Here is a 27,944-nt window from a genome sequence, read left to right on the forward strand (position 1 = left end):
TTGTGAGACGACGCCATGGAAGCAATAAAAAAAGACGTCTGATACTATGTAAAATGCAAACCTTAGGAAAATAAAAAGGGCAAAATCCTAGCACAGCAAAAGGGATGAAACCCTAGCACATCAAAAGTTAAGAGAAGGTTTTAGAAAAAAAAATACCTCTATTGAATAAAAGCCGTTCATGTACAATGACTAAAGCAAGTATTTATATAAGTACATAGGGAAATAAAAAACATGTGACTAACACATGATACAAGGAAGAATTAAAAGAATAAATTTAATTCATGATAGTTTCAGACAAATGCATTGAGCTGACTTGTATACTTATTTTTTAATCCAATTATTATAATTTCATATATAATACAAGAATAACTATGTAATATAAATCATTTACAATTATAATTGGATTCATGATAAGATGTTTTATTATCAATATCCAAACCAATAATATATAAGTAAATTTATATTTTCATAAAATAAAATTACATATTAGCAAAAGACACATAAAACTAACATTTATAAAATTTAATAATATAATTTATTTGTATTATACAGGTTGACTGTAAGTTTTGCAGATTGACCTGTTTATTAATCGTATATTATTGAATTAATCCGTTTTGACTCAAACCCATTTTAAATAGACCCAAACTCATTTATATAAAATAAAATACACTTATTTCATGTAGTGGTCATGGACGTGTTATATTCCTAGTTTTCAATAATAAAATTGAGCTAATATGTATATTTCTTAGGCTTCAAATTGAAATATGTACATTGGATATTCTATTGTAAAGGCATATCTTTGCACTGGTTGGACAACCTTGTCAAGAGTCAACACCCTAACGGCTCGCATTTCTGAAAACACACCATTTTATCGATTGGAAATTTTGACTTTGGAATTTCACATAAATTTAGCTCTAATAAAGGGGAAAAAAAATCATTACTAGCCATTTTTACTTAATTAGTTTTCTATTTAAAAACTATTACCAAATTACCCTCAATCAATGCCGCTTATTATATCATTTCTCATTTAAATATAATATTAAGGGTCCTTCTATTGTGTCGTCTAGCTCATCTTGCTGGGCATGCTCCTAGTACAATTACATTTTTTTTTTGTTTTCAAATATTTTTTAAAATACACAAATATACGAGTAGTAAATTTTTTAAATAATTAAAAAAATTAAAGTACATGAGTGGTCAAATCCATGGAACAAAACTAGAGACAAACTAGCATGTTCTTAATATTAATTGAGGTAAAAATAGGACTATTTTTATTTTATTTTAACGCAATCAACCTTGAGTAAATTATGTTTGACTTATATATTATCCCAACTTAAGCCGACACGATCCAAATCTAAGATTTGAGATCTAGATTTGTCAATTTTTATTACAACTTATGAGCTCGATATAAAATTGACACATTAGGGTTGAGAGATTTGTTTCATTTAGTTAAATGAGTCAAATTATGGTAAGACTCATACGACATGAATCTGACTTAATACGAAGTGAAATTAATATAGAAACACTAAATTGTCAATCCTAATCAAAACTAAATAACACCGTGTTATGATCACGAGAGTTAAAGATTTAACCAAATTAGTATTCAACAGTTCTAGGGCTTTTTAATCAATGGTTGGGTCTTTAATAATTGGTATCAGAGCATGGACCACGTTATGGGTTCAAGTCATGGAGAGGGTGACCTATATGTGGGATTAAATTGTCTTGGTACTTTGTATAAGCATAGTGTTAAGTTATTGAATATTGATAGATGAGTGAAGCCGCCAAAAGAGAAAGGGCTACCACCGAGTTAGTGTCGATAAAGTGGGAGCCGTGGACGTCAGATTCAGAAGCGTGGTAAAATGTTATGATCTTGAGAATTAATACACTAACAATATTTTTTCCTATTAAGTGAAAAAACAAAGAGATTAATTTTACTATTGAAATTACGCGTTTTAGAAGTTGATAACACTTTTTCAATATGAGAATTGACTTCTTAAGTAAACTATATTACCCATCCATTGGCCTTAACCATAAATGAAGTATGATTAAGTAAGTTTCCAAGTGATACACATAGTTCCTTTATAAGTTTCATTTACTAGAGATACAAGGCTACAATTAGAGATGTCAAATTGTGTTAACGAGTAGTGTTCATGTCATGTCGTGTCAAGACATGTATATTATACCATATAAGTCAATCCTAATCCGACCCGTTAAGCTTATCGTGTCAAAATCTCAAACCCTAACACGATCCATTAAAATAACGGGTTGTGTCTTGTCAACTCGTTTTGACTCGTTTATATAAATGGGTTGAACAAACCCGAAATTAACCTGTTTAACCTAGTTAAATTTAATATAATTTTATATAAATGTTAAAATTACAATATCTATAAAAAAGATATAAAACTAACTCCAAGTCCAAAATTATAATCCAAACAATAAAAATGTTGAAATTAAAATTTCAACAATTTTATTTTTAGGTATAAAGATATAATTGTAACTTTAACTTTTTTAACGGGTTATAGCGGGTTGATCCGTTATCAACCTGTTAAACAATCGTGTCTTAACGGGTCAACCCGTTTTCACCCGAACCCGTTAAGACTAAACCTTAACTCATTTTTATCGTGTCATGTTCATATTAGGTTAACGGGTCGTGTCACATATTATCACCCCTAACTACAATATGTCATGATTGAAGAAGATGTCTTGGAGATAGTTCTATGCGAATAATGTTTCTTTTTAATTGTCTGATTAAATTGAATAGTTCAATGTATAGAAAGATAGATAGTATATTGTGTGAAAATTCTATAAGAGTCATGCGATTAAAGCGTGCAAAGTTTATATGACGTGTCAAATTTGTACAATCAAATTCGATTATATAATTAAAGAAACTCTCATCTCAATTTAGGCATTACAAAAAGAATAAAGTTGGTGCCCATATGAATAGTTGAGTGAAGATGCAAAAATTGTTGCTTAACAACTTGCAGCATGGTGGATGGATCGTGTTGAAAAGGGAGGCAAAACGGTCCATCAGACTTTGGAATAAGTTTAAATGGAAGATTATTATTTTTAATTTGTGTTATGATTTCTATTTATTAATTAAATATGTACAGTCATAAATGGTCTTGAAGTTTGATATATATATATATATTCACAAAAAAATGATAAAATTCTGAAAAAAATAGTTTAATCTTTCTCACCAAAGAAACTTAAAAAAAAAAAAACTCATATTAATAATAAATAATTGTTTTGAAAAAAAAGAAAAACAAAAAACAAACTTATATTTGTTTATTTTCGATTACTAGCATTAAATATTTATTTGATCAAATAATAAAAAGCCCAAAAAGGACGTCCAATTTCTTAAAAGCCCTCTTCTTCTTCGTCTCCTTCGTCTTCTCCATGCCCAGCCCACTACTCGCAGAGGTCGCATAGTCCCCCCTACCCCTCCCTACGAACACAACCTTACCAAACCAAAGCCTATGCACCATTGAGAACGAGGAAGAACCGAACCCTAGAAACTAGAGGGAAACGTAGAGACAGAGAGAAGACGTAGATACGATTTCATGGCTGGCATTTGCGGGGGCGTTTTGCGTCCTAGGGTAAATTCGTGTTGATTTCATTTGGGAATAGGGTTCGTGTTGAAAACCCTAGGAGAGAGAAAGTGTTCCTAATTTCAAGTCTCCCGCCCCAATTCAGGTACTTTTTATTGCTCTTTTGGCGTGTGGTTTTCTTCCCCGTGGTTATGAAACCCTAGAGTCCCGAAATTGGTGCGTATTGCGGGGGGTTGAATGGCATTAGGTTTTTATAATTTGTTATAGTCAATTCATGTGAATTCTGTTAGTTTTTTCGACTGTTGTGCATTGTGATCAAATGCTTGAAGGTTGAAGCAGTAAGTCACGTTCTTTGTGAAGATGTTATATTATATGTTATTGTAAGTCATAAATAGTGTGCCCATCAGGGGGAACTTAGTGGGGGCATGTGTTTAAGTGGTAAGCTAATGATTCTGGTCCGTAACGGATTTCTCCCAATGTTACGAGAATTTGATGGAGAATCAATGCCGGCAAGGCCCTTGCATGCAAGTGTTGCTCATGGGATGTGAGTTTCTATAACGAGTGTCCATAAATGTAGTGAATCTTGTTTACAGTTATTAAAAAGGGTAATTTGACAATGCATTTGTTGCATCATTTTTTAATTTTGACTGGCAATTCAGTTGTTCCCTTATTTTACTTAACTGTATCAACTAGACGCCATCTTGTAGTGATAATAACTAGTTTGATAGTTAAATGCTTGTCACAATTTGTGGTTAGCGATGCATTACTATTTTTATAAGAAAGACAATTTTATCAAATGCGCAAAGGGCGCTGTCCAAGTACACAGGGTGACAAGAGGAGCACCTAACTAAGGAGTTGAACCCTAATAACTTGGGGAGGATTGAGGGAATTATCACATCCCTCACTGGGTCTCATTCTTGGCTTACAGAGGGGAATGGCGGCAATCCAAAACCTTGGGAAGGAAAGTGAATTGGCATCTAGCCAGCTTTAAAATCATTTTTAATGCCCAGTATATAAGATGTTTTAAATGTCTTTCAGATTGAATGGGACCTTATTAGTGCTGATTTTCCCCCTAAGTGCTTATCTTACTGCAAGTTCCTTTAGCGTGTGCTTATATATTGCATTACTAGAATATAAGCAGATTTCTCCTGGTAGTGCAGCCTGTTATTTATGATGCATTTCATTTATATGTGGTCATTGTGAATGTGTAAGCAAACATCCTCTCATGATTTTAGGCCTAGTTTGGTTACACAGTTCAAACCATCTCATCTCATCATTACAACTTTTCCAAACTCCCACACAAGATATAATAAACAATTCAACTTTTTCAAATCCCAAAACAAAAATAATATTAAAAAAATTATATTCTAATAATATTTTATTCAACGTTCAACTTTTATCTCATCTCATCTCATCTGTGTAACCAAACGAGACCGAGTTTTGCTATTGAGGAGATGTCCATGCAAACAATTTTTTTGCCCTCTTGTTTTGAGAAGCACATCAAGTAAAACCTTATGCATCACTTTTTAAGTGGGATTCTTCTATACGTTAGCTTCCTTTTCTGTAGTGAATTTTTTTAGAAACTTTTTGAAGCTGACAAGATTTTATTGGTGCAAAATTCTTTTGTTCAATGCATTAATAGCTGATTGAATCTGTAATTCCAATAATTTGAGCTTTAATGCATTTTTTATAGATTTTTTTTTTTTGGCCAATACTCTTGAATTAAACTGATGAACCCAGCAGGCGTGACATGATGCCAGGGCTTGGCATTGGATAGCCTCCCAATGTATCACTCTTTAATTTTATGTATTTTTTCTTAGCTCACTTATAAAAGAATGCAATTGTTAATTAGCTGCCAAAATTTTTATGTTTCTGTGTTGGTAACTTGGTATTCTATCTCCCGTATACTTGGGCCTTTGTCTAGTTTTACGATCAATAAAATTTTGTTTATAGATAAAAAAAACATGGTATTCTATCTTTAGCTTACTCATAAAAAAAATCTGCAGCTATTTCTGTACTTTGAATCTTAGGTCTTGAATGCCAATGGTTTGTGGAAGAAATGGCATCTCCACCCTGTAAAATAAGTTGTAAAAGGTGATGAGGTAATGGGTCCAATCCTATATGGGTTTGTGAGTTGTTTTTACCTAAAAATTATAAAAAAAAGTGTTTATTTACCTGCAAATAAAAATTCCCATGTCTGGAGTGACTTCTATGTTGTAACATCATTTAACTTTTGTGATTTCCATTTATGTGACATTTATGCAACCTGAATATTCACTTGTAAAAGGGGGCTTATTTCAAGGTGTTTGGTTTGAAAACAACATTTACGATTTTAAGATTTACATTTATTTATTTAGCCACTTCTTCATTCTCACAAGACCTTTTGTCTTTTGCTATCACAAGTTTGTGGAATGTTGAAGAGATGGGAGGGGGAAGATTGTAGGTATAATGGTAGGTATGCATGGATGTAGCTCAGAGTCTGGCCTCCTCGTAAATGCTGAGGTTGATTCTATGGGTGGAGTTGTTGATGGCGGGGTTGGTATTGGTATGAAAACCTCTCCACGCCGAGCAGCAATTGAGAAAGCTCAAGCAGCACTTAGGTGATACTGGCGTGCTCCTTTTTGCTTAATCTCTTTATTAGTCTAATTTCTTTATCTCGGTGTATTCTCTGTTTTTTATTTTGTATGTAAGAAGATATATTACTTGTTGGTAACAGGCAGGAGTATGATGTTCGTGAGGAAAGGAGAAGGGAGCTAGAATTTCTTGAGAAGGTACAGAATTTTGACTTTCGTTTGCTGTTTATGAAACTCCAGTTTGTGGATGAAAATAATCCTAAATATTTTTTTATTTCAGGGTGGCAATCCATTGGACTTTAAGTTTGGGAATGCAGCTTCAGTTAGTGTCCAGTCTACTTCACTCACTGATCAGCATCCAGAAGTAATTGTGACCAGGTAGATTCTTTTTACTGTTGTGTATTTCTGGGTGATGGATTTACAATATATAAAAAATTATTTCTGATAGGTTAGTTATATCTATTTTGTCTCATTTTATTTGTTAATCAGTGAAGCGAGAGGTAGTTTTGCATTGGCTGCCTCACCTCATGGAGATTCTGTTGAGAGTAGTGGTAGACCGGGGGTTCCTGCAGTTTGTGAACCCAATAGTGCTGATAATCTGTTACTTTTTGATGGTGACAATGAGTTACTTGAAGGTGAGAGGAGTTCTATACAGCCTGGTAGAAGAAATAAAATTCTTCCATCAGAGCAATCTTCTCAGATGGATGGGAGTCAAAATGCCAAGGAATCTGAAGATTCAGCTTTTCTCCGCCCATATGCTCGAAGGTATAGGTCCAGACCAAGCCGTGATGGCTCTCATGGAAGGGATGGAAAGGAGATGATGTCTGAAACAAACAACGCAAAGGAACATAATTTATCTTTTGCTTCCAATTTAAAGGCTGCTAGTTCAAATGGTGATATTGTTTCAAAAATTATATCCTCTGACAATCAATTGGATATGGACATGGACGGTTTGCGAACGCTAGAGACTATTGGCAGTAGCCTGCCTGAAGGTAGGTTGGATGCCAAGGCTCCCAAAAGCTTGAGGGATAATCAACACGATCAAACTTCTCAAGTTAATGCCCAGCAAACTGCTGTTGATATGGCTTCAGGGGGACCTGATTTTGTTCAAGAAAGGCATCGGGTAGTTTCAACTAGTGTTGAAGACCCACCTGTTGCAACTACAGCAAAAGCAGAGAATGAAACTAGATCTGGTCAGCTGAATGGGTTTGACAGCACTCAATTGGATAGAGAAAGCAAACTTAATGAAGGTCAAAATAGTAATGCTGCATTTGGCACGAAGGGTTTAGATTCAGAGTGCTCTGGTACCCAAACTAGCCTAGGCATAGATGTAAATAATGATAATGAAATGTGTACTACCACAAGGAATGCTGTATCTAATGGGAAAACTAAGGAGCAAACTTCAGATTTTGAAGAGACAATGGATTTAGTAGGTGGTGAGGTGGTTAAAGAAAAGGATAAGTCCTATGGTGTTGACAAAAGGAACGAGACCAAGCTGGTTGATGGTGGTCTTATTTTCAATGCTCATTGTGATTCTGTTTCTCAAAACCACTCTAGAGATGGTACTACAGTCAAAGTTGAGGAAGATATGCACACGAGTAGATCTGAATTGCAGAAAGAGGTGACATATTCTTCTAACATTGAGGGGATGCGACAAAATAAACATACTGAATCAGATATTGAGGGGAAAGCAGATGAAGTGTTGGTTGATAATTCCAACCCTAGCAAGGAAACCATTTGTGCTGGTAGACACGAAGAACCCATGGATATCTCGAACCGTGAGCTTCCAGGGGCTGCTTTGTCAGGGAGGGACTCTTCTGGTGCCACTGACCTTCAAAATTGTTCTGGTAACTCCTCAAAATTGACAGACAAGGCGCATGAAGATTCTATTTTGGAAGAGGCACGGATTATAGAGGTTCTTAGTTTACCTTTTCTTCTGGTTTATGACCCCTTTTTCTCAAGTGTGGTTTGAAGCAATTTTCCTATTTTCTTAATCCATCATAAAGCTATAAAGGACTGACATGATGCCGTATACAGGCAAAGCGTAAGAGAATAGCAGAGTTGTCCGTCTGTACTTTATTTTCGGAGAATCGGCGAAAATCTCAATGGGATTTTGTTCTTGAGGAAATGGCTTGGTTGGCAAATGATTTTGCACAGGTATGATTTTATGGAAATTCCATTCTTTCAAATTTTTTCTCATTTGGACCTTTCGTTCTCTCTTGAATTTTATCTTGTCTGGTAAGGACTTTCTAGTGCACACAGTTTGAAGTACATTTTTTTTAATAATAAGAATTTCATTAAAAAGCACAAAGGCACAATCCAGTTGGAAATTTACTTTTTGTCAAAACTTTCTGTGGTTAACCATATCCGACTATATCCCTGCTGTAACTCTGTTTCCCTCATTATTGTTATAGGAGCGTCTTTGGAAGGTAGATGCTGCTGCTCAAATATGTCGGCGGGTTGCTATTACTTCTCAGCTGAGATTCAAAAAACAAAATCAATTTTGGGAGCTAAAAAGAGTAGCTCACACCTTGGCAAAGGCTGTCATGCAGTTTTGGTGTTCAGCAGAGGTTATTTCAAATAATGATAATCCAGGTGTTGGTCAAAAGAACTGCAAGTACAGTTCGTTTGGATCAAGGAAGGTGGATGGAGATGAAGTTTCTAAGGACAAGATTGAAGGATCTGATACGGTGCTGGTTATTTACTTGAGACCCTCTTTTCTTGTGTGTTTGTTTGATATTTAACCGTTGTTCATTGTACCGCAACTTTTTTCTTTTCTAATATCTCATCTATATTATCACATATTTATCATAATGTGCAGTTAGCTCTATGGTTATGGTTGTTTAAATTTCATGTCCTAAGTATATATGAATCAATACACTTATAAAAAAAAGTATATATGAATCAATACAAACTTTGTTTACTAAAAAAAAAGTATATATGAAGTGTCACTAATGAATTTTGAAGGAGAGAATATTTGGAAAATGGAGACGGTTTTTCGGAGAAAGATAGAGGCAGGTCTATTTGCAGCAGTATGTGGATAGTCTTTTTCATATGGAAAGATGGAGTAGCAGTTTACTTTCTTTTATATTCTGATTTCAAGTCAAGAGAGTAGGAGCCATAGGAGATAAATTGATCATTAGGAGTGTGGATTTTCTCTGGGACTTCTGTTGGATTTGAACCTCATAAACTAGCAGAAGTGGGCTGGATATTCTGAAGCATATGTTCCAATAATATAGAATTGATCCTTTTTAACTACCTTTAAAAGGCATGTAAACTACTTAAGTTTTAGATGTTTCGTCCTTTAGTACTTGGATATGATGCAAGCTTGGATGTGTTGAGTTTGAGTGATGTATCTTGTAGCTTCTGATCTGTTTATCAACTGGAGCATTGGACCTTTGGTTTTAAGATGAGTGTCTTCTTTTGCTGAAAAATTCTTATTTGTATGCCCTCGCAGTTCTGTCTTACTTTACAGCAGATATAATACTGTCTAATAATCTATTTTTTTTCCCCTATAATTTGTGATTCTGGGCAGAATGCAAGTGAATTGTTTTCCAAGTAATAGAGTTTTTATCTTATCTTGGTGTACTTGTTGATAACTATTTTTGTGGTCATGGGCAGAAGACAAGCAAAGAAATGGGGACACAATATCCCAGACAAAATACTCCAATTGCTGTAATGGGATATGCAACTAGATTTTTGAAATATAACAGCTCTCTCGGTCCTTCTCTTCAAGTGCTGGCACCAACAACTCCCGACAGGATATCTGATATGGGAATTGTGGAGATTTCATGGGAAGATCATCTTACTGATGTATGATCCAAGTTTCATTATACTTGTATTTATTTAACTTATCAATGTTGACGTTTGTGAACCAGCATTCTGTCCTTCCCTTCCTTTCTCACTTACAGACATAGATATGCTGTTATTCTTGTGCTAGGTTGGTTATGATGTCTTGAAAGCCTTCTAGGCTTGCCATACGTTACACTACCTTGTTTTTTTTCTTGATAACCAAAGGCTAGGCTGCCTTGTAAAGATGACTTCGCATGTTTGTTTCTATTAAAATTTTCTTTCCATATTAGATCAAAATTTCTTTCCAAATATTTTACACCTTTGAGTTTATACATTGGCAGGAGTGCCTCTTCTATTCAGTTCCATTTGGTGCATTGGAGACCTACAGGAAATCTATTGAATCTCATCTGCTACAATCTGAGGTAAATATATATATTTTTTTTTTCTGAAAATATTTCTTCCATTCATGTTTACATTGTGAATAAGATTGCCTATATATCTTTTTCCTATGCTTTCATTCATTTGTTCTGTGGTTGTGGGTGTCTTTGATGTTTTAATTGGCAAAAGACAGTATTATTCTGAATGTATTTCACATAAGCAGATATTTCTTTTGCAATCATATTCTTACCATGATTAAATTGAATTATCCCAGAGAACTGTGAGTGCCATGCAAGAAGAAGTTGAGACATCAGCTTATGATGCCGCAGCAGGTATTGTTGAGACTACTGCAATCTATCAGTCCTTGTTGATCAGTCTAGTGATCCTTACAAGTTTATTTTTCAAATTCAGGGTATGGATATGAAGAGAGTGCGTATGATGAGGATGAAGGAGAAACAGGCATGTTTTCTTTGCCTGGAGCCTTTGAAGGTAGCAATTCATCAAAATTTTCCCAGAAGAAACGAAAGAAATTGAAGTCATACACTTCGAGGTCATATGAAGTGGGAGCTGATTTGCCATTTGGACAATGCACAACTGGAAATCAACAATCGATGTTGATTGGAAAAAGGCCTGCCAGTCTTCATCTTGGTTCAATTCCTACCAAACGTATGCGCACTGCTACTAGGCAAAGGGTTTCGAGTCCTTTCAGTGCTAGAACAACTGGGACCGTACAGGCTCAAGTTAAGACTGATGCTTCAAGTGGAGATACTAACTCTTGTCAAGATGACCAGAGTACTTTGCATGGTGGATACCAGATCCAGAAAAGTGCTGAGGTTGAGTCAGTTGGGGACTTCGAAAAGCATTTGCGATATGACTATGCAGAAACATCATCAATGAGGCCTAAAAAGAAGAAGAAGGCAAAGCATCTGGTACATAAGAACTCCTGTCAGCAGACACCAGGGGCTTCTTTATTACCTAAAAATTGTTGTTATTTGCTTCTTATGTTCTTCCTTTACCTCTGTTAAGTTTCTTAAATTTTATATGGTTGCAGGCTTCCACGTATGGCCTAGGATGGCATCTGGATTCTGCTGCTTTTAATGAACAGGTGATTGTTGTTCTGTTCATTGAAAGTTGTTTAATATAATATGAATCTGATTCTGCTATTTTTAATGAGCACACGACCTTTGTTCTTTTCATTGAATACAGTTTCAAATTTCATGAAACTTTATTTTTCTTTTTAATAAATTGAACTAAAATGATTGTAGTCATGTATATTACTTCTTGAAGAACAGCACAATTACAGCCAAGAACTGGAATCAGAGTAAATGCAAAACCTAAAGCACTGTTCTGTTTCTCTGTATTTTAGTGTTCTAAATTTGGGCTTTATTCTTTAACGTTATAAGGTGTTTATAAATCGGGCCATTATCAAGTTGAAGATGATAAGAGTTCATCGCTGAGGAGGATTTTGTAGTGGGAAGGATTTTTTTTTAACATTAAACAAATTTTTGTCTCAAAAGAGTAAACAAGAGCCCAAGTGTACGGGACATATACAAGTGCAACGCCTAAGCGTGCTAGTTTAGTGATTCAAGGAATTCATGAAAAGTCATGCCATGAAAATTAATTACAATTGACCCATGGAGTAAAGTATTAAAAAATAAGTTTCTAAGCTTATCCATTGACCACTCTTGATCTTAAAAAATTAATGAGTGGAGGAAGGGTGCTCTTCACTAAATTTTGATGGGGAGGATGTGTGTAGACTGGCTACTGCCTTTTATGAAGGGGTTTAATGGATGAGGAAGTATGGACAGATTTCTCAAATTCAGAGTGGTAAATGGTACTACAGGGTCCAATGGTGCTCAAATGAAAATGGCATATATATATATATATATTTTTGATTGGCATCGGGTGTCTGGGAACACCACCCAAACTAATCCTGGGGTTGCACAGGCCCTTGGCAAGGAGTTTCCCGCAAGTGCACCTTGGGTAATTAAGGAGAAATCCCCCAGTCCAATGGCGCCTAGAGATTGTTTTCACCCAGGGAGATTTGAACCCTAGACTTGGAGGGGAGCAATACCTCCAAGCCCAAGGCCTTTATCACTTGAGCCAAACCTTAGGGGTTATGGCATATATTTGGCATTAGTAGGGTTCGGTGGTGGATGTAGGCAAGGTTATCTAGCCATCCCAAGAGGTAGATCATGCAAAAGGATGGTTCATATAAGAACTATGTAAAGTGGGAACATAGTTCTAGGTCATTATGTTTGTAGGCAAGGCGGTGGAAGAGCTGCTCCACTGTGGCAATGTCACCGAGGGACCAATTATTGTGGTGGCACCGACTCCTATGGAATGTGATGACATATTGATCTATATATAAACATAGTAAATTTTCAAGGACATTGAAGTCTTAAAAGGAGTTCTCAGAGACCAAAAATTGAGGAACATAACAATAGCATGGTTGGTAAACTCGAGGTGTGCAAGGTTGTCAAAGATAGGGGTACACAAGAAAGGAACTTGAGAATGGATGCTAATGTTGGGCTTTTTGATGAGCAAGTGACATCCAAAGCTTGACACATCAGAAGAGCACCGGTTGATACCAAAGGTGAGTATACATTTGAAATGAAAATGTTGGGTAGTAGACAATTCCTCACAAGGGGAAACGGGGAGGAAAGCTGTTATGGTTGGTATTCTTGAGTTGATATCAAAAGAACAAATAGGGCATTTCCTATAGATTTAACTTTGTACACTGGGTATGTAGTGGGTGAGCCAATAGAAATTGGGCATTTTGTTCCCATAAATCAAGGCTTATCAAATGGGGTACTACAAAAATGGAAGGAAATTCAAGATTGTGTAGGGATATCGTGTGAGGGCTTTGAAGAGCAATTTATGGCTTTGTTTATTGCAATTGTAGTGGGGTATCCTCATCAAGGATCAACCCCCTCACAAAAATTGGGCCTAAAAAGATCTAGAAATCTAAAAAGACTCACTTGGTCTATCAACTATGATTCAAGTGGGAGTTCTAATCGCTGTTGACTCGAGGGGAGGGCATTTTTGGATTCTTTATGAGTCCTAAGCTATTATCGTGGAATGTTAGGGGATTGAATGGGGGCAATAAGCTCCTTAGAATTAAAAATCCACTTTGCAATGGAAGATAGATGTTATTCGTTTGCAAGAAACTATGCTAGAAGTGGGTTTTAGAAGCATTTATAGCTTGTGTGGTTGTCATAATGTGGGATGGATTTATTTAGTGTCCAAAGGGGCGTCAGGTAAAGTATTGCTATGTTAGGATAATAGGGTGGTGAAAAAGAAAAACAAAATATGTGGGAGAAATTATGGTGGTTTGTTCCTTTAAAAACAGAGGAGACAACATTTATTGGGTTTTTGTGGGTGCTTATAGGCTAGATTTCGATACGAGTAGAAGGGGTGTGTGTGAATTGGGTAGGCTTTGTAGTTGGTGGGACTAAACGTTGCGTCGGTGGGGATTACAATTCCACTTGGTTTCCAAGTTAATGATCAAGTGAAGTTCATCTTTTTTTGCTATGGTGGATGTCGTAATTCTCATTAGTGAGTAAGACCTTATGGATATTCCCCTTGTTGGAAGTTCTTATACGTGGTCAAATAATTGAAAAACTGCTTGGTCTAAAATCAATAGATTTATTGTATCTGTAGGCTGGGAAGTGCATTTTCGAAATTTATGTCTAAAGAGGGTACACAAACTTTGCTTGGACCATTTCCTTGTTATTATCGATTGTGGAGGCATTTAAAGGGTTAGAAGGCACTTGAAATTTAAGAATATATGGCTAAAAGTAGAATTAACCGGGGTGAGACATTGGTGGTCTTCATATCATTTCCAAGCAATCAAGTGTTATTTTGGCTTGAAAACTAAAGGCTTTGAAGAATGACTTAAAGAAGACTTGCAATGAACTTTGGCAACGTGGAGCATTGACTTAGAAAGGGTCTCATTAATGGAGGAATTTTCTTGGAGGTAGAAATCCAAGGCCTTATGGTTAAATGAGGAAGATGAGTGTACAAAGTTTTTCCATCAAGTGGCTAACTCGAAGAGGAGAAAAACTATGCTATCGAATTCTTCGAGTTGATGAATCAATCTCATCTGATGAAGTTTAGTTAAGAACCACATTGACCAATATTATAAGCATTTGTTTTTAGAGCATTTTGTATGGATGCCTAAACTTGGTGGATTAGCACTCGAATAATTGAGGAAGAGATGACCACATGGCTAGAGAGGCCATTTGAAGTTAGGTTCATAGAATGGTAAAAAGTATGATTAGTGATGAAGCACTGCTCCTAGATGGTTACTATTTGTTTCTAATCTTGTTGGGATGTGATTAAAGAAGACAATATAAACGTAGTCAAGGAGTTTCATGCTATTAATATGTGATACCCCATATAATAAGAGGATAAGGTAGGTGATGTATGTGATCCCACATTGCTTGGGAATGATAAATTCTTGCTCTTTATAATGTTTCAATGGGCTCCAATTGTATCATTGACTAGTCCTTTTGGAGTATAGGCCATGTGGTTTGGGTCTTCCATTGGGGTGTTACATAAGAAGTTTGAGAATGTCTTGATTCCACTTTAATAGTCTTTATTCCAAATAATGGGAGTAGTTGACTTTGATGACTGCCACATTAGCCTTGTGAATGAGGTGAGTTGGGTTGTTGAGAAGATTTTTCGAAGTTAAAAAATGCATTTATGAAGGTATTTCATCAATTCTTCTCAGTTGGGAAATTTGAGAAAAGTCTCAACGCCACTTTTATTGCACTTATTCCCAAAAAGATTGGGGCATCAGAGGTTAAGGATTACCGGCCCATTAGCCTTGTGAATGGGGTGTATGAGATCATTTCCAAGGTGCTTGCAAATCGACTGGGAGATCATTACGAAACCCCCAAATGCATTTGTATGGGGAAGACAAATTTTGAACTCAATTCTCATCGCCAATGAATGCTTAGAAAGTAGATTAAAAGAAGGCAATTTGGGTCTCTTGTGCAAGTTGGATATGAAGAAGGTTTATGATCATGTTAATTGAGATTTTTTGTTGTATTTGCTGTGAGGTGTGGTTTTGGGGAGAGGTGGTGCGCATGAATTAGGTGGTGCATATCGATGGCCAGTTCTCAGTTTTGTTGAATGGCTGCCAAGTTGGTTTTTTTAACAGCTCCGAGGTCTAAGGCAAGGGGATTCTCTGTCCCCACTTCTCTTTATCATAGTCATGGAGGCATGTAGTAGAATGATTTCAGTGATGGTTAATAATGGGTTTTAGGCTGGTGTTTCAGTTGGTGACATACATCGAGGTACTCTTCACATTTCTCATTTGTTGTTTGTAGGTGATACTCTTATTTTTTGTGAGGCAGATCTAAACCAGATTCAGGCACTAAGGGCACTTCTACTTTGCTTTGAGGCTGTTTCTGGGTTGAAAGTGAATTTATCCAAGTCAGAGTTGGTTTCAATTGGCAACATTTGTAATATCTGGCTGTTGGGTAACACCCTTGGTTGTAAGATCTTTTCCTTCCCTATGAATTACCTTGGGCTTCCTTTGGGGGCCATCTCCAGGGCTAAAACTATTTGGGATGCAGTAATTGGGAAGATTAAATGAAGATTGGCAGGTTGGAAGAGATTGTATTTGTCGAAAGGTGGTAGGATTACTCTAATTAAAAGCACTCTTTCCAATCTACTTACTTTTTTTTTTTTTTTTTTTTTTTTTTTTTTTTTTTTTTTATCCTTGTTCCCAATTCCCTTGAGTGTGGTAGCATGTATTGAGAAACTTCATTGTGACTTCCTTTGGAGCAGACTTGGGGATGAGTTTAAATTTTATTTGGTCGAGTGGGACAAGATATGCTTCCCAATCTCTTATGGTGGTTTGGGAGTTAGAAATATGAGGGTGTTCAATCGGGCTTTACTTGGGAAATGGTTCTGGCGCTATAATACGGAACACGAAGCTTTATAGAAGTCAGTGATTGATTAAAAATATGGAGGCTGTCAAGATTGGTCTGAATGCCTCTTTCCATTGTTTTCCTTCATTTATATAGAAAAGGGCTACAACTGAGCACTGATTCCAGCGCTTAATTGTTGCTGGTCTTACCATACACGTTAGCTTCTATTTACACATTAAGTCTATTTACTGTACACAAAGAGTCTATTTACTGTACACGTTATCTATTTATCTGCTATACTATCTAGATATAGAAAACATCTCTATAAAATTATCTCTGTAACATCTCTCCTCAAATTGATGTTGGTGGATCAAGAAGCATCAATTTGTCAACCAAGAACTGATCCGCTGCTGAGAAAGAGCTATAGATTGCTTTTGGATGTTGAGTTGAGTTGAGTTGAGTTGAGTTGAGTTGAGGTGAGATGATAAAATATTGTTAAAATATTATTTTTTAATATTATTATTATTTTGAGATTTGAAAAAGTTCAATTGTTTATTATATCTTGTGTTAGAATTTGAAAAAGTTGTAATGATGAGTTGAAGTGAGTTGAGATGAGTTTGGCTTCCAAACGAAGCCTTAGTGAATATGTTTGCAATTTGACGTTCAGTGGAAATGTGAGGGAGTGTAATCACATGTTTGTCAAAGGATTCACGTATAGAATGGCAATCGACTTTCATATGTTTCGTACGCTCATGGAAGACAGGATTAGCGGTGATCTAAACAGTATTGGTATTATTAGCATGAAGAGGAGTGAGATGTAGCTGAGGAAAATCAAGTTCACCCAATAACCCATGAAGCCATGTGATCTCAGAGCATGCGGAAGACATAGCACGATACTCAGACTCAGTAGAGGACTTGGAAACTCTGTCTTGCTTCTCACTCTTCCAAGAAATGAGTGCATTGCCTAAGAACATGCACCAGCCAGTAACAGAGCGACGAGTATCTGCACATCCGGCTCAATCAGCATCACTATTCCCCACCAACTGTAAGGAAGATTCTTTAGAAAAGAACAATCTACGTGTAGAGGTGCCCTTCAAATATTGGATAATGCGATGGAAAACGGCTAAATGAAGATGTTGGGGAGCCTGCATAAATTGACTAACTTGCTGTACAACAAAAGAAATGTCAGGACGAGTAATCGTCAAGTAATTCAAACTCCCAACAAACTGCCGATTCAAGGATGGATCTGATAGAAGCTCCCATTCTTTCTGATGAAGCTTAAGATTTACCTCCAAGGGAGTAAAAACAGAGTTACCCGATTGGAGACCACCAATGGAATAACGTCTTGTGTGTATTTGTGCTGGTATAACAACGTACTAGTTGGAGTAAGCTGTACCTCAAGGCCAAGAAAATATTGCAGGGGACAAAGATCTTTCATGTGAAAAGAGGCCTTGAGATGGTGTTGTAATTGCTTAATTAACTCAGTATTGGAGCCAGTGATCACAATGTCATCGTCATATACGAGAAGCAATACGATTCCTGTAGAAGTCTTGTAGAGAAAAAGAGAGGATTCAAATTGACTCTTTAAGTAAAATGAAAAGCAAGCAGGTTAGAGCGAAATTTGTCAAATCATGTACGCGAAGCTTATTTCAGTCCATACAAGGATCGGCGTAGCCAACAAACCTCTGAGAAAGGTGTAGCAAACATGCCGGGAGGTGGAGACATATAGATTTCTTCCTTCAAATCCCTATGTAGAAAAACATTCTTCACATCCATTTGCCGGAGAGACCACCCTTACGACGCGGCAAGTGCCAAGATAGTTTGCATAGTAGTCATTTTGGCAACAAGTGCAAATGTTTCTTCATAATCAATACCATTCTCTTGTCGGTTCCCAAGAACCACGAGACGGGCCTTATAAATGTCCAGTGAGCTATTAGCTCGAAACTTGATTGAGTACACCTATTTACAACCAATAGGTTTGACATTAGAAGGACAAATTATAAGGTACCAAGTGTGATTTTCTTGAAGAGCTTGGATTTCCTCTTGCATGGCCTGCTGCCAACACGCTTGAGTGGATGCCTGGGTATAAGAGTGAGGAACAGAAATAGTGTCGAGAGTGACAGTAAGTGAGATGTGAGGAAAACCATACCTATATGGTGGATGTGTAACCTAGGTGGACTGCCGAGGTATAGGAATAGTAGAATCAGGTGACGGATCAGTGTCTGGAAGGGGTGTTGAAGAAGGGGGAAGATGTCGATGATACACCATACCTGATTGAAATTGCTTAATAGAAGAAGACACATCATCAAAAGCGGGAAGAAGAGTAATAGGAGGATCAGAAATAACTTGAGACTGAAAGAAATATTGATTTTCGAAGAAAATCACATTCTGTGAGATTTGGGATTTATTTGCATGAGCATCATAACAAACAAATCTTTTCTGAGAAGGACTATATCCAATAAAGGCACGCGTGACAGACTGTACAGCAAGCTTGTGACGCTCAACAAGTGGTAGATGAACAAAACAAATACACTCAAAGGTATGAAAGGATTGATACTCAGGAGATATGCCAAATAATCGAAAATATGGAGAATCATAATCTAGAGTAGTAGTAGGCAAACGGTTGATCAAATAGACAATAGTAGACAAAGCTTCTACCCAGAACTTAGAAGGTACAGAAGAATCAATCAACAAAGTATGGACGAAATCTAAGAGATGACGATTTTTACGCTCAGCAACTCCATTTTGTTGAGGAGTATAAGGGCAAGAACGTTGGGAAATGATCCCCATTTGATGAAGAGAAGTTTGAAAAGAATGAGACATGTACTCTCCCCTGAGTTGGAGCGTAAAGTTTTTATACAAGTACTGAACTGTGTCTCAACAAGCACAACAAATTTTTGAAAGACAGAAAATACATCAGCTTTAGAATGGAGAAAATATATCCAGGTGAATCGACTATAATCATCGAGAAACATCACAAAATAAAAATACTGACCATGAGAAATAATAGGACTCACACCCCAAACGTCAGTATGCACGATCTCAAAACAGTTAGAAGCATGACTACCATGCGCAGGAAAAGGTAAAGTTTTACTTTTACCAAGACGACAAGTAGCACAATCAAAAGATACAGGAGAAGAAGAAAAGGACTCTTTATTGCCCAAAAACCCATGTTTCATTAGATGAGTCAAGACAACAGAATGAGGATGACCTAATTTCTTATGCTAGATTTCATTAGTATTGGCAGTAGCCGTACAAGCTAGAGACACAACATTAGGAATAGAAAATTGTAAGGGAAATAAACGTCCTATTTTAGGCCCCTTTGCGATCACCGTCCTCAACACCTGATCCTGCACAAGACAACCACCACAAGAAAAGTGAACATCACAATTATTATCTACCAATTGTCCTACATAAATCAAATTGGTAGACAATCTAGGAGAGACAAAAACATCGCGAAATGAAGAGCCCAAAATACCAATAGCAGTAATAGGAAGAGTACTGTCATTAGCGATCTCAATAATTTGCGTGCCTCTATACTTATGAACACCATGGAGACGTGTCGTATTACCAGTCATATGATTAGAAGTGCCTAAATCAACAATCCAAGAAGATGAGTTAGTACCCGTACCTTGCAGGCCTAAGGCCGTAAAAGCAGAAACAATCATCTGTTGGACCATTACTGGTGTGAGAACAGATGAATCAAAGCTTACAGTAGGCGGCACATAAGATGAAGAAGAAGATTGTACAGCAGCTTGAAAAGCTTGGGATTGGCGATTCTGAGGTCGCACTCGACAATCTTTGATGAGATGGCCCTCTTTCTTGCAATAGTTGCAAACTTTCTTAGGACAGTTGTGAGAGTGATATGACCAAATTCCTTGCAACTAAAACATTGCAACTTGTTCCTCCCTCTCCCTTGTGCTGCATAGGCTACATTCACAGTCTCAAAAAGACCTTCTCAGAAGTTATACCCATTTGAGTGGATAACCGCTGTTATTCAGGCAACAAATCTCCCAAACAAATATCCAAAGAAGGAACCGGATTACGGTTCAACAAACCAGCTCGAACGGGCTCAAATTAGGGTCGAAGCTTCATTAAAACTCGTTGACTTTCAACATGAACTGCTTGAAGAGCCGCGAGTGCCATAGTGGGAACCTTAGCATGAACAATGGCAGAATACTCGCACCAAAGGTTAATAAAACCATAATAAAATTGTGCGATAGGTAAATTTCCTTGACTATAAGTACTAATTTCCAATTCTAATTGGAACTTCCGAGCACTATGATCTTGGTGGTAAATACGGTGAAGATAATCCCACATAGCCTGAGCCATAGTAAAACAACGAAGATTGATCACAAGGTGAGACTCAATCGTCCCAAATAGCCAAGAGATTACCTTGGCATCCTTGACCTCCCATTGAGCAAATTCTTTTTCATTAGTAGGAACTTCAGCAGAATCATCAATATGATTTGATAATTCTTTTTTTTTTAAAAACATCTTAAACTGAAATTCCCACGTAGGAAAATTCTTTCCAGTAAAGTGAACAATAATATTTTCAATAGACATGATGAAAAAACACTTACAAAAATATGCTCAAGTAGTCCATCAAATAAGTGAGTCACAGTAATAGGAGGGGGGGGGGGGGGGGCAAGGTCCTAACTAGGTTCACACCCAAAATAAAAGGCCCAGATTGAAAAGAAAGGGGCCCAAAGTCACGAAAATAATTGCTCAAGGGGAGAAATACCTTACGGACCAAAGGAGAGAAACACCAAGAAAATCGATACCTGCCCAGAAAATTACGGAAAACACCTAGAGAGAGCCGACTGCAACACAACCACCTAGAAACTTTCGGACCGCCCCAAAGACCTCCACAGAAATTCAGATACTCACCAAAGGAGACACCCGCACGTCTTCAGCTGCCAGAAACTACCCAGAAACTACCGACAAGCCCCAAACTGCATTGCCCAGAACAGGATCACAGCAAACCACCACACAAAACCTACTGACAGCCTCAAAGCCACCAAGGTGATGAGCCCACAAGTCGAAACTCACTAGACGTGTGAGAAAACACTCACCACAAATTTAGAAACTTGCCAACGTGCGAAAACAGAGAAGGAAAACAATTCCTACTATTGCAACTCAGAAACTCTCAAGGATAAAGACCACAGAGAAACGATAATCAGAGTAAAAGCTCTGATACCATGTCAAGATTGGTCTAAATACCTCTTTCCATTGTTTTCCTTCATTTATATAGAAAAGGGTTACAACGGAGCACTGATTCCAGTGCTTAATTGCTGCTGGTCTTACTATACACGTTAGCTGCTATTTATATGTTAAGTCTATTTACTGTACACGACGAGTCTATTTACTATACACGTTATCTATTTATCTACTATACCATCTAGATATAGAAAGCATCTCTATAAAATTATCTCTATAACAGAGGCTTGTTGGGGGGGGGGGGGGATGGTGCTGCTTTAAGGAGGTAAGTGGGGTTTATGGCGTGGGTATATGGAAGCACATTAGACGAGGGTGGGGAGTATTTGCTCGTCATACTAGAATTGTGATGGGAGATGGCTCAAGAACTAAATTCTGGCATGACATACGGTGTGGAGATAGAGCTCTCAGAGACTCATTCCTTATAGTGTTCATACTTGCACGTGAGAATGAAGCGTCAATGGCGGACCTCATGGAGAGGAATGGTGATTTACTCTAGTGGAATGTGAGCTTCACTAGGGTGGCCCAAGATTGGGAAGTCAGCAACTTTGAAGATTTCTTCCAACTCTTATACTCCATGACACTGAGTACTCAAGGAGTTGATACTTTATTTTTTTTGATAAGTTACTCAAGGAGTTGATACTTTCCGGTGGATACTTACCAGAAAAGGTATATTTTTAGTTCGTTCTTTCTATAAGGCCCTCACACAACTGCAAAATAATCGCTTTCCATGGAGAAGAATTTGGAGAAACAAGGCCCCTCTTACGGCGGCATTTTTTGCATAGACATTGTCTTTGGGAAAGATTTTGACAATGGATAACTTACGGAATCGCGGGGTGATAATGGAGGAATGGTGCTGTATGTGTAAACAAAGTGGTGAGACTATGAACCATTTGCTACTACATTGCGAGATTGCTAGAGCGTTATGGGTCGATGTATTCAGATGGTGCATTTGGAAGGAACGAAATGATCGGATGTTCAAAGGTAGGGAGCATTCATTGGAGGAGATTGGATTACTATTTGTTAGCACTATGTTTCTTTGTGCCAAAGCTGTAGATTTCAATGGCCTTGAAGTTCTTATTTCTATTTCTTCCTCCTAAATAGGTGTTATCTCTTGTATACTTCCTGTGTACTTAGGCTATGCCTATCCGTATTAATATAATTTAACCGTTTACTTATAAAAAAAGCATTTACTAGAAATAGACAAATTTTAGGCTTGGTGGTTATTACTAATGAATGCTTGGGTAGTAGGCTCATCTCAAGAGAACCAGGGTTGCTTTGCAAATTATTGAGAAGGCCTATGATCATGTGAATTGCATCTCTTCTTTATTGGCTTGGGATATGTATTTTGGGAGAATTAAGGATCTTGGTGCGCTCTTTATATTTCATAGTGCAATCTTTTGTATTGGTGAATATCCCTCCTATTGGCTTTTTCAGTAGTTCTTGTGGTCTGAGATTGGGTGCTTGCTTTCCCCATTACTTCTCATTATGTCATGGAGGCTCTTAGCAAAATGTTACCAGTGGCATTTGTTGGAGGTTTTATCTTTGGCTTTTGAATGGGAGCAAACAATCTTGGCATGCTTAGTATTTCACATCTATTGTTTGTATTTCATGTTCTGATATCGTGTGGACCAAATTGGCTCATTTGCGCTTTGAGGGCTCTTTGTTTATGTTTTGAAGCCTCTTTTGGTCTTTGGGTAGAAAGTGAATTCGGCCTAGTTAGAGCTGATTCTAGTGGGTAATGTTCCTACTGTGGATAATTTGGCTAGCATTTTGGGTGTCGGGTATCTTATTTTCCCGTGAAATACCTTGGCCTCTCCTTGGACACCTCTTTCAAGGCTAAGTCTTTTGGAAAGGTGTGATTGAGAAGATTGAGCGCCGATTAGTTTGTTGGAAGAGGATGTGTATGTCCAAAGGTGGTATGATTACCTTGATAAAGAGTACTCTTTCCAATTTACCTACATATTTCTTATCTTTGTTTCCCCTCCTTATTAGTGCGGCCAATTGAATAGGGAAGCTACAAAGAGAGTTTTTATAGAGTGAAAAGGTAAAGAGTTCATAATCACCTAGTAAACTGAGCGAGCTCGAAACTTGCTTCTGTTCAACTATTGCCGTCTAGGGAAATGGATTTGGTGGTATCAAAATGAGAGTGGCCTTGTGGAAAGCACTGGTGGATTATAAGGGCATGTTTGGACATTGAGAATTCTGAGGAATTCTCAAAACTTCTCATAATTTCTCAAACCATTTTTCAATTTTTCTACTTTTTCATCTAATTATCACCTAATCATTATCAAAATACAAAAATCAACACAACTTTTACAAACTTCAAAACAAAAATAATATTCAAAAATTATACTCAAACATTATTTTAACTTTATAATATTTTTATTCAACTTTTTCTCTCCCTTCCCGAAGCCCAATAAAACATCTTCACTCAAACCATTTTACTACTATTCACAAAATTCTGAGATTCATGGGCCAAATCATATGAGGTGGGTTATGGAAGAATATCATAAGAAGATGAGGGTGTTTTCTAGTCATACTAGGCTTGAGGTGGGTGATAGCTTTAGGACTCGGTTTTAGCATGATTTATGGTGTGGTTATAGGGCCTCATGGAAGCTTTCTAAGAGATCTAAAATATTGCACTTGCACAAGAAGCTCCAACAGCTGTTCTATTGGAGTTCTCCAGTGGCTCCTTGCATTGGAATGCTAATTTTTTCAGAGCTGCCCAAGATTGGGAGGTTGATACCTCCACAGAGTTCTTTGGAGGGGTGGATAAGATGCTTTGGGTCCCTACTAAAAAAGGTGTCAGACCGTTGGGCTGCCAATCTACCTAAAACCAATTGGTGTTAGGGAAGACACACTCAAGTCTTTTATGGCATTCAACATTGCACCCACAGGCCTGTTTATAGAGTGCTCGCAGGGAGCGGTATTGTGGACACTCTTCAACAATCCCTTCCTCACGATGTTGCTCTTGTGAATCAAACCCATGACCTCTAGCTCTAATACCATTTATTTAACCGTTGAGCTGCCAATCCACATAAAACCAATTGGTATTATGAAGACACGTTCAAGTCTTTCATGGCATTCGACATTGCATTCCGTAGGCCTGTTTTATGTTTATTAAAAGGGAAGCTCATTATCTGATCTTTCTGTATGGTCCTTACACCTTAGTATTGTAACCCATTCCTGGCGTGAATATTTGGCGACAAACACCTATTAGAGCAGCTTTGTTTGCCTGGACAGCTTCCTTGGGGAAAATTCTCACCATAAACAACTAAGGAGACATGACATCATTATGACAGATTGGTGTTTTATGTGCGACAAAAGAGTGGGGAATCTGTAGGCCAACTTTTGAGATTGCCAATATACTTTAGAATGGCGTTTTTAGTTGTGTCGGCTTGGGCTTGGGTTATGTCCAGAAGCATAGTAGACTTCACCAATTGGAGATGGTTAATGACAGCCCATAACTTGCAACAGTATGTGAGATGGCCTCTATTTTTCTAGTGTGGTGTATTTGGAGACTAGACCTCATTATTTGGAGAGGGTTATTTGGCCATCCACAAATTGCAGCAGTATGGAAGATGATCGGTATATGTCTAGTGTGGTGTATTTGGAGAGAGAGAGAGGAGGGGATTGCATGTGAAAATTGAAGTTTAAAACTTTTTTTTTTTAATAATTTGTTCTTTTGGATGGTTTCTATAGAATGAGCTGAATTCTGTGATTGTCTCGCCTCTTTTCCCTATTTCTAATTATGTGTTCTCTCGTAAGCTATTTGTGTACTTAAGCTATGCCTTTTGCACTTTTAATGAACTCTTCGATTACCTATCAAAAAATAAATAGATCTAATGTTGACATTTTGGCTTCATAGTTTTTTGGTAAAATTTGTGCTAGAGGGAAACTTTTGTCGCATACATCTTTCATGGAGACCTAGAGATAATATCAATTGTGCCTTAACTAGTTTTTAAGATAAAGGGTTCAGAGGGGAGGTTTTTTTAGCAAGCTCTATTTATCAATGCGCTCAAGCCCAGGTGAAGAAAAAATAGACTGTAAGTGGAGGGCGTGTGGAGAAGTTTCGGTGACAGGGAAGCTATAAGTGTCTTCATAGCATTCTGAGGACTCTTATGATATGGCAGTTGTTTCACAATGGGCCAAGCAGGCGTCTCTCTGCTCTATCTCGTTTCTTTTCATTAGCAAGCTTGGGTCTTTTTGACACAAGTTACTATGAAGATTCTAATTTGTTTCCTTTTCTGGTTTTAGCATGTTTATAGCTTAGTAGTTTACTTGCTTGTTCAAGTTATCTTTGAAATAATACTGTATTTTTTTTTAACCATCTCCAGAGTAGTATTCATCTCCTTTATATGCCTTTGATTTTTAGAGGGACCATTCCAAGAAGAGATCGGACAATCACCAATTTGAATCTAATGGAACAAATGGTACAGCTCTTTTTCACTGACAATAGATTTAGTAATTTGCTTGAAAACATACTTAATATATTTTATGTTCTCTGTCTTTTACATTTCAACTTGTTTCTCTGAAGGTTTGTATGGGCAACCTAATGCTAAGAGGCCGAAGTTTCTGAAGCAATCACTTGATAATACTTTTGACAACATTACTCCTATGAGCGGGTCCATTCCTTCCCCTGCGGCATCCAAATGAGTAATATGTCCAACCCAAATAAATTCATTAAATTGATAGGTGGTCGGATAGGGGCCGGAAAGTTAAAGCTCTGAAGGTACTCTTTGTGATGAACTATTGTTGGGCTTTGTTCATATGTTTTGTTCATATTGTTGCTAATTTACCTGTATTGTATACTTTTCCCCACTGAACTTAAGCAATTAATCTTCTTTGCAGATATCAACCGGGTTGTCTGGTTCTGGAAGTCCCTGGTCGCCGTCTGAAGATCAGGTCATTACATTGTCATAACATCATCTATCTTTGGTTATTTCTAGAGTTTTCACTACTGCTTGTGCTAGTTATCTGATATTTTTGGTTATTAGGCTCTTCTTGTTCTTGTACATGATATGGGTCCTAACTGGGAGCTCGTAAGTGATGTTATCAATGGTACTCTGCAGTTTAAGGTAGTTATCTTCTTATTTAAATTTATTTATTGGATTTGTCCTATCATATACCTGAGCTAATTTACCTGGGGCATGCTGTATGTTCTACTGGTAAATGGTAACCTTTCCTGTTGATTTGATCATGGTTATTTAAAATCTTGAGCAATCCTGTTACTTTGTATTGCCTTCTTTTGGGTACTGATTCGATTGGTCCGCCTAACATATGCAGTGTATCTTTCGTAAGCCTAAAGAGTGCAAGGAGCATCACAAACTTTTAATGGACAGGAGTGCTGGGGATGGGGCCGATAGTGCTGAAGATTCAGGGTCTTCGCAGTCTTATCCATCTACATTACGAGGCATTCCAAAGGCAAGAATATTCATAAGCTTTCTGACAATGACGTCAACTTTGTCTCTGCATTGGAATGATAGCTGTGTACTGTCGAGCTTATTCATATTGTTTTGCATTCATGCAGGGCAGTGCCAGACAGTTGTTTCAACGCTTGCAGGGGCCAATGGAAGAGGATACCATCAAGGCTCACTTTGAGAAAATCATTATGATTGGGCAGAAGCAGCACTATCGAAGGAATCAGGTTTGTGATTTGAAGTGCACATTAGTTGTTTTTGTGCAGATTTGAACATATTGATGTAATTCCAATGCAAATTGCTAATGCTGTTTGTGCAGTTGCCAATAGTTATTGGTTGTAGTTTATTTATATTTCCTTTCAAGGCAGAATCTTTTTTTCTTTTTCCCCCTTTTGGGGTGCAATTTTATATCAAAGTCTTCAAGCTTCCATCATCTGTTAGATAACTTAGATCAGATATCATTATAGGATGCCCTGTATGAGCTAATGGTCGAGGTTCATACTAAGGCTTCGTTTGGTTACTAAACCCATCTCAACTCATCATTACAACTTTTTCAAATTCCAATACAAAATATAATAAACAATTCAACTTTTTCAAATTCTAAAATAATAATAATCTTAAAATATAATATTCTAACAATATTTTATCATCTCAACTTAACTCAATTCAACTCAGTTCAACATCCAAAAACAGCCTAAGTCATTGTTTTTTTTGATCTCCTGCAGCTTTTTTCTTTATAAGAATAATGTTTTTAATCCACATTAAATAATTTTCCATATTGAAGTCTCAGTTTTTTGAATGAAACTTCTTGATTACTTGTAAAAAAAAAGTCTCAGTCTCAGTTTTAGTTTTTGTAATTTTCTTTCTGAATCTCTGATTTAGAAATTATGGGAACTATTATAGACTTAAATTGAGTCCTCGATATTCCATCAAGTCAAGATATAGTTGAATCTGAAAAGTATTATTATTTGTGTTTGCATATATGCCCATTAATAAAACTATAAGACCTTGTAATTTTTGTTGGCTTTTCTTTGGGTACTTGCACGTATGCACATACATAAATTTTTGTATTGTTCAGTATTTTCCCACTCTGGTTGACTTCCAATTTGAAAAGTGGTCCCTGCCATATTTTTG

General features: G+C 37.0%; 1 pseudogene; it reads left to right on the forward strand.

Moving 5' to 3' along the window:
* Positions 1-3,352: 3,352 nt before the first annotated feature.
* The window catches only part of LOC121252995, a 30,475-nt pseudogene continuing 5,883 nt past the window's right edge, over positions 3,353-27,944 (forward strand).

The sequence above is a fragment of the Juglans microcarpa x Juglans regia genome, chromosome 2S (genome assembly GCF_004785595.1).
Source record: "Juglans microcarpa x Juglans regia isolate MS1-56 chromosome 2S, Jm3101_v1.0, whole genome shotgun sequence".
NCBI lineage: Eukaryota > Viridiplantae > Streptophyta > Magnoliopsida > Fagales > Juglandaceae > Juglans > Juglans microcarpa x Juglans regia.